This window comes from Sorex fumeus, unplaced genomic scaffold, assembly GCF_029834395.1.
Source record: "Sorex fumeus unplaced genomic scaffold, SorFum_2.1 ptg000007l, whole genome shotgun sequence".
In the NCBI taxonomy this organism is placed as follows: Eukaryota; Metazoa; Chordata; class Mammalia; order Eulipotyphla; family Soricidae; genus Sorex; species Sorex fumeus.
The window spans coordinates 29,761,054-29,771,750 of record NW_026606064.1 but is presented as its reverse complement, the minus strand read 5'-3'; the positions used below and the strand labels follow the sequence as shown (position 1 = coordinate 29,771,750).

At 35.0% G+C, this 10,697-nt stretch overlaps 1 pseudogene; it reads right to left on the bottom strand.

The window, feature by feature from the left end:
* Positions 1 to 7,183: 7,183 nt before the first annotated feature.
* LOC130016774 (uncharacterized) lies at positions 7,184 to 7,338 on the bottom strand (annotated as a pseudogene).
* Positions 7,339 to 10,697: the final 3,359 nt, after the last annotated feature.

Below are 10,697 nucleotides of genomic sequence, written 5' to 3'. Positions count from 1 at the left end.
ATTTAGGCTATTTTCACCTTTCAATGTTTAAAATAGTAGCACTACATTTTTTTTTGTTTTTAAGAAGCAGAATAATGGAGATTTATTGTGAGGCTCTCTTGCTTATTTTGATATCTCAAATGTACATATTTGTGGAAAAAGTTCTTGGAAATTCACTAAAAATACTGATGTCTGAAATCCGGATTGTGACTGAATAAATCCGTTATGCTGTGGTATCATATATTTCTGACTATAGGTTATTCTATTTTCAGCAGGCTTGAGAAATCGCTGGCATAATAAAAAAATGAAAGAAACATAGTCGTAAGGAATTTTTAAAAAATTATTAGTGAAACACCATGAGGTACAGTTGTCTACAGTCACAGTCCTCCCGTTGTTCATCGATTTGCTCAAGCAGGCCCAGTAACTTCTCCATCATGAGACTTGTTGTTACTGTGTTTGGCATATCAAATACATCACGGGGAGCTTGCCAGGCTATGCCGTGCGGGTTAAATACTCTCAGTAGCTTGCCAGGCTCTCTGAGAGGGGCGGAGGAATCGAACTCGGGTCGGCCATGTTGGCCGTTTGTAAGGCAAACACCCTACTGCTGTTCTATCACTCCAGCCCGGTACAGTTGTAGACTTACAAATTTTTGTGCTTGGGTTTCAGTTATACAATGATCAAGTACCCATTACTCCATAAGTGCCCATTCTCCACCACCACTAATCCCAGTATCCCTCCCACTCCCCCATCCCCCCCATCCCACCCTGCCTCTGTGGCAGAACATTCCCTTTTGCTCTCTTCCTCCTTTTGGATGCTGTGGTTTGCAAAAGAGGAGTAGAGTGGCAATCGTGTTCAGTCCATAGTCTACTTTCAGCATGCATCTCCCATCCTGGGTGGATCTTCCCAACACCATTTATTTGGTGCTCCCTTCTCTATCTTAGCTGCCTTTTCTCCTAGGTAAGGAAAAATTTTAACCATCCAAGCAAAGTTCTTCCCCATCTACAGCATACAAAATGCATTTGGATATATGAGATAATTTTAAACAATTACATAATTGTCACTAATATGTCCTTGTCATATTGAGTCTACATTCACAATATACGGAAAGCTGCCTTCAAACATTCTCAAAGTGGAGAATTTATGAACAGGGGTACTAATACCTTCCATAGGTTTCCTAATCTTTCAATGAATAGTAAATCCTTTTTGGTTCCACTCTGATAAATTTACAGCATTGCTGTCAAACCAGTACATTACTTTATTTTACTTTTGCAAGCAATAATAAAATGTATCTTGCAGTTGTTCATTGCATCTGGAACATTTGAATTTAATTTATTGCACTAAAGCATCATCTAAATTGGGTTAAAGTGATAGACACAGAGTAGTAAATCAATCATAAAATGATGCCAGAAAAAGCATACAGACTTTGTCAGAGATTTCATTATAAATAAACATACAAATCAAAATCAAAATATATAACAAGCCTCTCTAGCTATAATATAATTCTATTTTCCTTTTTCTCATTATCCACTTTCAAATCTCACTTTGATATAATATATATTGGAATTCAATAATAACTATTTCATACGTTAAATTGAGTGATGTTTTATTCTACATTCATCTTATTTACAGAGTTTGATAATTTTCATAATGTATTAAAATGCTACGTTGTTCAGATAATATTTTTTCTCATTAATTTCAATACAGAGTATATACTCAATGTGACAATAAACTCTGAACTAAAAAAATTAAATTTTGTCATCATTCCATAAACTATGGTCACCCTTATTGGCAACTTTTTTAATTAAAATTTCAAAACAATATATATTTCATGTATTCAAAACAAAGTATCTGCATTAGAATATTTTTGCCTCTGATTAGGTATTTTCTTTCTTGCTATACTTTTCCTTTTTTATGCTCTCAGAGTAGCTAATCTTGTGTGATAATCTGATAACAACTCAAAAGTGTTTTCTTTTCCTCAGAGTTTTTTGTGTTATTTTTCATTGTTTTACTCTGATTTAATCCAAACTTATTCAGTAGCATCTTGTTTTGTCTTCATACATTTGATATTTTTCTGAATTTCTCCTATGGGTTATTTCTATTGTTATACCACTGGTAAAACATTTAAGATGATCTCAATAATAAGTTTATTTGCTTTTATTTTGTGCCCCAAAGTGTGACCTATTCCTAAAAATGCTTCTTGTATGCTTGAAAAGAATGTGTACTTATTTTTTTGGCAGGGAGAAGTGATCCAGTAAATATCTTTTAAGATCATCTTCTCTAATACTTTATTTAAGGCTATTGTCTCTTTGACAAACTTTTGCATGGTTGACCTGTATATTGATTTTTTTTTCTTTTTCGTCACACCCGACGATGATGCATAGGGGTTACTCCTGGTTCTGCACTCAGAAATTACCCCTGGCAGTGCTGAGGGGATCATGGGGTGCTGGGAATTGAACCCTGGTCAGCCACATGCAAGGCAAACACCTTACCTGCTCTGCTATTACTCAAGCCCCTGCATATTGAATATTATACTTTCATATTTGTATCATGGTCTTTTGTGTTTCAGTCTTTAGTGTATAGTATATGTGGCATATATATGACATTATATATATGTATATATGTATATATATATACATATATATGACACACTGTCACTATCACTGTCTTCTCGTTGTTCATCGATTTGCTTGAGCAGGCCCAGTAACATTGTGAGACTTCTTACTGTGTTTGGAATATCGAATATGTCACGGGTAACTTACCAGGCTTTGCCTGCAGGTGAGATACTCTCGGTAGCTTGCTGGGCTCTCCGAGAGGTTCAGAGTAATCGAACTCAGGTCGGCTGGGTTGGCTGCGTGCAAGGCAAACACTCTTCTCACTGTGCTATCGCTCTACCCTAATACAAAAGTATATTATACAAATCCATAATATGATATGTATATATGATATATAGATAGATGATATATATACTTTATCTATATACACATACATATCTATATACATTATATGTCTATCTATAGATAGATATATATGTCATATATATATCATTTATATATGTATAGAGCTGGAGCGATAGCACAGCAGGTAGGGCATTTGCCTTGCAGGCAGCCAACCTGGGTTCGATTCCTACGTCCTAACCCTCTGGGAGAGCCCGACAAGCTACCGAGAGTCGCCTGCCCACACAGCAGAGCCTGGCAAGCTCCCCGTGTTCGATATGCCAAAAACAGTAAGCTACCGAGAGTCTCCCGCCCACATGGCAGAGCCTGGCAAGCTTCCCGTGTTCAATATGCCAAAAACAGTAGCAAGAAGTCTCACAATGGAGGCGTTACTGGTGCCCGCTCAAGAAAATCGATGAACAACATGAGGACAGTGCTACAGTGCTATGCATATATATGTTTATAATAATGTTCCTGTGTTTGGGCACATATATATTCATGAGTGCTAAGTATTCTTAATCATTATATGTCAATAACTATTTTAACTTAAAGTCTGTTTTATCAAAATCAACAAAAAATGCCCCTGACCTTTTTATATTTACCATTAATCTTCATGTAGCATTGTTTTAAGCTTTTTACTTTGTACCTATATACCTATTGTGTATGTGTATGTATGTGTGTGTGTGTGTTCATACCTAGCAGTTCTTAGGTTTTCCTTCTGTCTCTGACAAAAGCGATCACTCCCATTGGTGCTCCAGGGAACATATGTGATGCTGATAATTGAACACAAGTTGGTCAAGTGCAAGGCAAGATATCTGCCCCACTGTACTATCTCTCTGGCCCTGTGAGCCCATATATATTTAAAGCATAACTCAACTCCTAGAGATAGCAGAAAGTTGCATTTTGTTCTCTAATTCATCCAGTAAACTTGTGCTTTGATTTGTGAGCTTAGACCATTAATATGTAGGGAAATTATTGAGCAATAAGTATATATTGCTGTGTTTCTGCATTTTCTGAATATACTTGCAGTCTGATTCTGCCCATTTTCCTTCCTTCCTTCCTTTCTGTCATTTTTCCTCCCGTCTTTTTCTCTTTCTTTTTTTCCTTCCTTCTTTCCCTCCCTTCTTCCTCCCTCCCTCCCTCCCTCCCTCCGTCCCTCCCTTTATCCATCCATCCCTCTCCTCCCTCCCTCCCTCCCTCCCTCCCTCCCTCCCTCCCTCCCCCTCTCTCTCTTTCTTTCTTTCTTTCTTTCTTTCTTTCTTTCTTTCTTTCTTTCTTTCTTTCTTTCTTTCTTTCTTTCTTTCTTTCTTCCTCAGAAGTGCTTGAAGGCTTCATGTGCTCGGTGCTGAAGGGTTACTTACACTTGTTGTTAGGGAACTATATTGTACTGAAGAGCAAACCAAAACCTCTTGCATACAAAGCATATACTCAGCACTTTGAAATGTCTCTAGTCTTCTTTGATTCTCTTCTTTATATATTGATGTATACCTTTCATGAAATATTTGTGTTCCATTTTCATTTTATATTCATTTCTTCTAAATATTTTTGTTTTATGTTTACCATGAAAATTACATAGAACATTCTATATTTATGTTCTATTTTAAATTTGATCTAACAGTTTTCTAACAGTTGATCTAACAAGTTGATCTAACAGTTTTCTAACAGTTCCCATCAATGGTCTGTGTGTTCCTCACATAACATATTTTTGAATCATTTCACTTTTAATTGGGGCTTATTTTCAATTTATCAAAGTCCCCGAATATTTCTTGCAAAGCCAATTGAGTGGAAATAAATTATTTTGGATATTTATTGTTTCTAATGTTCCTAGTAACTACTCTTTGAAATGTAAGTTGTAACTTGGTAGATTATTCTTGGCTGGAAGTTTTTTACATTCAATAATGCAATTGTTATTTTATTCTCTTTAGGAAATAAAATATTTTCCTGAAAGATCTACCAATAACCATAGGAGTTATCTTATTTCTTATGCTGTATTTGTTTTGAATTTGGGAATCTCTTTTTATCTTTATTTTTCACAACTTAAAATACAATTTTTCTTGATTCATGATACATGTCTGGCTTTATTTTACTTGTAATTCTCTGAAATTTCAAATGGGTGATATTGAGATGGGGGAGCGGGGACTCTCTTTTTTACCTTTATAGGTTTTAAAAATTAAAATATAATTTAAGAAGCTTAATAAAATGCTTTCTTTTCTGGTGCAATGATTATTTTTAAAGATATCATCATATTTCAATAATTTTACACTTCAAAATTAAGGCAGAATTAGTCAAAGAAGAATGCCCAAAAGAGGAATTGCAGATAGTGGCCCATGCTTCCCTGGAAAATAATTCAGTCTTAATTTTTTTAATTCCTTCTCATACAGTAATGTCAGTGCTCACAACTCAAATTAAACCTTATGCTACTTGGTAAAAGATTCATATTTTTATGAAATGGCCTTGTGTTTCCTTGCGGGGTTCTTCAGGGGGTGCTGGGGTCGAGGGTGAGCCTTGGAGAGTTGGCCCAAGCCTCTTAACTTCAAGGCAGTGATCCCTCCCTCCCTCCTCATCCCTTCCTGCTCTTTGGTCTAAAGTCAGGGACCATTGAGCAAGCTAACTGCCAGCCAGCCAAGGAAAGTGAGGAACCACAACACCCTGTTCAACTGTTTGTGGGTTTGTGCAGGAATTTCTTCCCAGAGGTGTTCATCCACTCTTCCCCCTTTTTTCTTAAGGTATATAAACCTAAGCCTGATTGTAATAAAACAAGTCTTCTCCTTGCAGAGGCTTCCAGAGTGCATGTCTTGTCTTTTTCATATGGCTCTGCTACTCATCCTCCCTCTAGGGGCTGTTCTTTTCACAAGGGCTTGGGGGGTGGGTGGCTGCTTGGCCATGGACCCAGCGAATCAGAACGACAGGTCCTCAACATACTTCAATTCAGTGATTGAGAGGGCTAAAAAGATTCTCTAATTCATTATGTGTCTGGAATATACATTCACTTGTAAACAGGTTTTTTAAAAAACTGTTCTTGTTGATATACTCAACAGAGTTTGCTCTGAGGACAAATGTGACATTGATTTGCTTTTCATTTTCCCTGGGTATGATGATAAAAACTACTCAAAACTTTCTTTTCCTGTGAGACAGGAGAGAGCCATTTTCTCCTTGAAAGTTATTTTTGTTGTCTTAGAAATTATTCTGCAACCTGATATGAAGTTTTATCTTTAAACTACTGATGCTATCTTTCAAATAAGTGGTTATAATAGAGTTAGAGAAAGATGTGAGGAAGAAAAATATATTCTGTTTTATATTCAAGGAAAGGATTGAGATGTAGATGGAGAGTTGATAAACATTCAATTTTCAAAAGGAAGAGAATTATGTAAGGGCAGACTCATGCAAATATGTTCAGCAGATATCCTGGCAGAAGGCTCTTGGGGTAGTACTGAAAACTAAACTTATCTACTTTTGGGTACAGGAAATATATGGAAATATTTGCTCCATTATTATTACATATTAATAGTGGTAACACATTTAGTACTTAAGATGCCTTGGCAAATATGATAAAATTTATAAATCTAGTTTCGAGAAATAAAATATTCTAAATTTTTATTACCTATATAAATTAATGCATAAATCTAATAAATAATATGCAAATATTATATTAAATTAAGATTCACAGCTCTCTTAAGAATTAAATCTAAGAAATGGAGAAAAGTAAAGCAATTTATCCAAGGACACTAAGCTATAGCAGAGCAACACCAGGATACAACAAAGTCAATTTGACTACAGAAGCATCACTTTATTGCTCTGTACTCTGCTACCTTATTAATAATATTAAAATGGTTTCATATTAGCCTCTGTATCATACTAACATTTATTAAAACACAGCTGTCTTGCCATATAATACACACTATGCTCAGAAATGAATACCTGAGGCTCAAGATAATAAACAGGTTAAGATAAGTTGCTTGGATGGACCCATTGCTCTCTGCTCTCCAATCATTTCATTCTCCATCATTGCTTATGGTTCTCCGTGCACTGCCAGCAATGTACTCTGAGTTCAGAGACAGAACTAAGTCTCACCACTACCAGGTGTTTACTCCTAAAATAAAATAAGTCAAACTTGCAAAAATGAATATCAATACCAAGTACAGTAGCAGACCCAGACATGAGAGAAATGCAGGGAAAGTTTTCAATCCTAACAAAATGACTTGGTCTTTCTAAGGACTGCTCCTGTCATGAAGATATCCAGGGTTCCCTAGGCACTATTATTTTCCTTTTTTCAGGGGAGAGTACGAACACAGTACCCCACTGCCACAAATTATGCAGTCGAGTTTTCCACACTTGGGGGATTCACAGGGGTCAGCACATCTAGAATGCAATGGATAGGCCTTGCCCAGGTAAAAACAGCTTCATGATCTCCCCTGCTGATACATATTCCATTATTCTTTCTATCATAGAAATTAATGCATTTGTCATTCTGGAGAATATTGGGAGTTTTGAAAAGTTTTGTGAGAAGTTAGAGATTCAAGGGGAATATTGAATGAAATATGCTTCATCATGCCATTCCTCAGAATATGATAAAGGTTATAGGTAATCTCTGCCATTGCTGTGTCACAAAATCACAATTCATTTGAAAAGCCATTTAACATAATGACAATTAGCAAAATATCATTTACATATGCAAATACTGAAACTTGAAGCTTTACAAGTCACAGGTGCTTATAGATGGCAAATCTGGGATCAAAATTTATCTTTCACTCTCTTTATCTCTTTAAGAATTCAATCCGTTTTCTTGGAATAGGCTGCAGTGCGTTTCTAAGTGGATATATTTCCCAGTATGAGTCATTTCCCTATATGTCATTTAACGAATATGTAGCAGTTGTCATTCTGTGACTTTTTATTTATAGCCTTGATGATTATCTATTTTGTCTTCATTCTAGATGTCATTTGTTATTGATGATCTTCTTTGAACAGCTGTCTCGGGATTTTGACAATTCATGAATACAAATTTGAAGTTATATCCTATATCCTATTTATTCAAAGGTATCTTGAATAATCTCTCCTTGACTAAGCAAGTGGGAAATTATCAAAGTGTTTTCTGCTGTAACACCTGAATCAATTATTTAAAGCCATATACTTAATAAATAATTATCAGGCAATTTGTGCTCTATGCATTTTATATATGCTTTTTAAGTGCCCTTTAAAGTTCTGAGCCTGTGATTCAATTACTATAAGATAAATCTTACTTAATGATTGCATACATGTGCATTATTTAAAGCTACAGAAATGTGCATGTAAATATGATTGCTATTGTGAATGTTATGATATGAATATCCTACATGATTTTTAAAAGTTCCATAGTGTTATATAGAAAGAAAAAGCAGAATAATAATTTGCAATTATTCCTGTATTTTGATAACATGTATAATAAATAACAAACCTGAAGGCTTCCAGTTTCATCTTTAATTCAAGAGAACTAAGAGAGCTCTTTTTCCATAGACCTATCTGCTATTCTCAAGCTCTGTTTATTGCATCTTAAGAAACAGTCAATTACTTAGAAAACATTCGAAATCATTAGTTGGGATAAGTATTCTTCTCATATCATTTTTTCCATTTATTTGTGGTTTATTAAACATATATCTGAGGATATTACATGACCTTTGCATTATACCAATTATTGTATAAATGATTCTTACAGATTTTGCTATCTCAGTGAATTCCCTGCCCATTTTGGTTCAAGATTTCTTTTTTTGTTGTTGTTTTGCTATTGCTACATTTTGTTTGTTTGTTTGGGGGGGCCACACCTGCTAGTGGTCAGAGCTTATTCCTGGCTCTTCACTCAGGGATCACTCCTGACAGAATTTGTCGGACCATATGTGGTGCCAGAGATTGAACGCAATTGGGCTACATGCAAATCAGGTGCTTTGTCCACTATACTGTCTCTCTGTCCCTATGGTTCTACCTTTCTGAACAATATTGAAAGCTGAATTTCTCCCATTGGAATATAAAGACTTTTCCAAAAGAGTGTTAGCTGAGATAATGGAATTGCATAAAACACTGTATCCAGGAAGTACATTGCAAATGTTAAACATGACTCTAAACAACTCAAGTCTGTCTTCCAGTTTTGTTTGTGTAGTAGTAGTAAGATTTTGGTTAACTATAAGCACTATTTAATAAGATTATTAGGAGTATTATATCACTTGTTACCCATAGTGCTCATATGTGATATCCACGGTCCACGGTCCTCCCGTTGTTCACCGATTTGCTAGAGGAGGCCCAGTAACGTCTCCATTGTGACACTTGTTACTGTGTTTAGCATATTGAATACGGCACGGGGAGCTTGCCAGCTCTGCCGTGTGGGCGAGGTACTCTTGGTAGCTTGCCGGACTCTCCGAGAGGGGTGGAGGAATCGAACTCGGGCAGGCCATGTTGGCTGCGTGCAAGGCAAATGCCCTACCGCTGTGCTATCACTCCAGCCCATATGTGACAAAAAGTATATATTTTAAGTGTTGGTTATTTTTATTATTACCAGAAGATTTTTGAGGTCAGTTACTGCATCAAATATTAGTACTGTGGCAGCTAAATTTTTGTGTTTTCTGTCCTCAGTAACACAGGAATTATTATCAGTTTTGTTTTTAATTTTTAATCTTGGAGAATTATGAGATAAATTAAAAAATTTATCAAAAAATAAATTCAACTTAGAAATAACAGTAAAAATTATTATTAAACATGGCAATCAGAACTAAATTGAAGAATTAAAATAAAATTAATTAATTGAGAAATATTTTTCTTGTGAAGTGTATATTTTATGTCATATAAAAAGATTGCTGACAGTTAAAACAATTATGACAGTTTTATCTTTAGATTTTTAAAAGTATTCTTTAAAGAATACATGTTTTGTTTGCTACCTGGAAGAAAGTTTCATTCATTTTTCTAGAACTATTTTTTCCTCCTATTTTTTTTTTTGCTGGTTTCTTTTTTGACTGAGGCTTTTAAACAGTTTCTTTAGAAATTATTGTTCTCTGTTTCCCTTAGAAGATCTTTATCTAAAACAGAAAGGAAAACTAACATAATAATTAAATATTCAATATTAGATACATACTAGCTATCAAAATTTTTCCTGTAAGAAACTAGTGTTAACATATAAATACAGGTTACTTAAGTAGCTGTCATCGGGGTCAGCTTAATTCCATTCAAATAGTCTGACAATAACAATACAAGACTTAGTTTTTTTTTTCTCTATGCAAACCATAGCATGACTTGAATTTCTACACTGTTCACTCAAAATCTTATATGTTTGTAGCTTGTTTCCTCATTTATGAGTCTGTATATGTGTTACTGAATTTGTGCATTGGCATGTTTCTTTGAAACTATATGCATTTATCTACTAAACCATTCATTTGTAAACATTTATCTTTGTGAATAGTCTCAAAGAAATAAGGGGTTGGATTCAATATTAGAAACTAGAGAATCTGGGTGAAAATATTCAGAGTGACTCCTAATGTTTTCCAAAAGTCTTAGAAGATGAAATATTTTAAAATAAACCTTTATTTGCAGTCACATTGGAAGTTGACTTCGGGGAACCAGCACATCAGTGAATTCATTGACATTAGGATTCGTAGAGAAGGGAGATAGACATACTGGTGATGATTTTGGAAGCATGCAAATGTGATCCATTATTAACAGTATTGTAAACCACTGCTTATCAAGAATCTGAAAAATAAAATAAAATAAATGTGCTTCCCCATTTTCTTTCTCAACAAAAACCCCATCTTGTGACTGTGCAAACAAGAT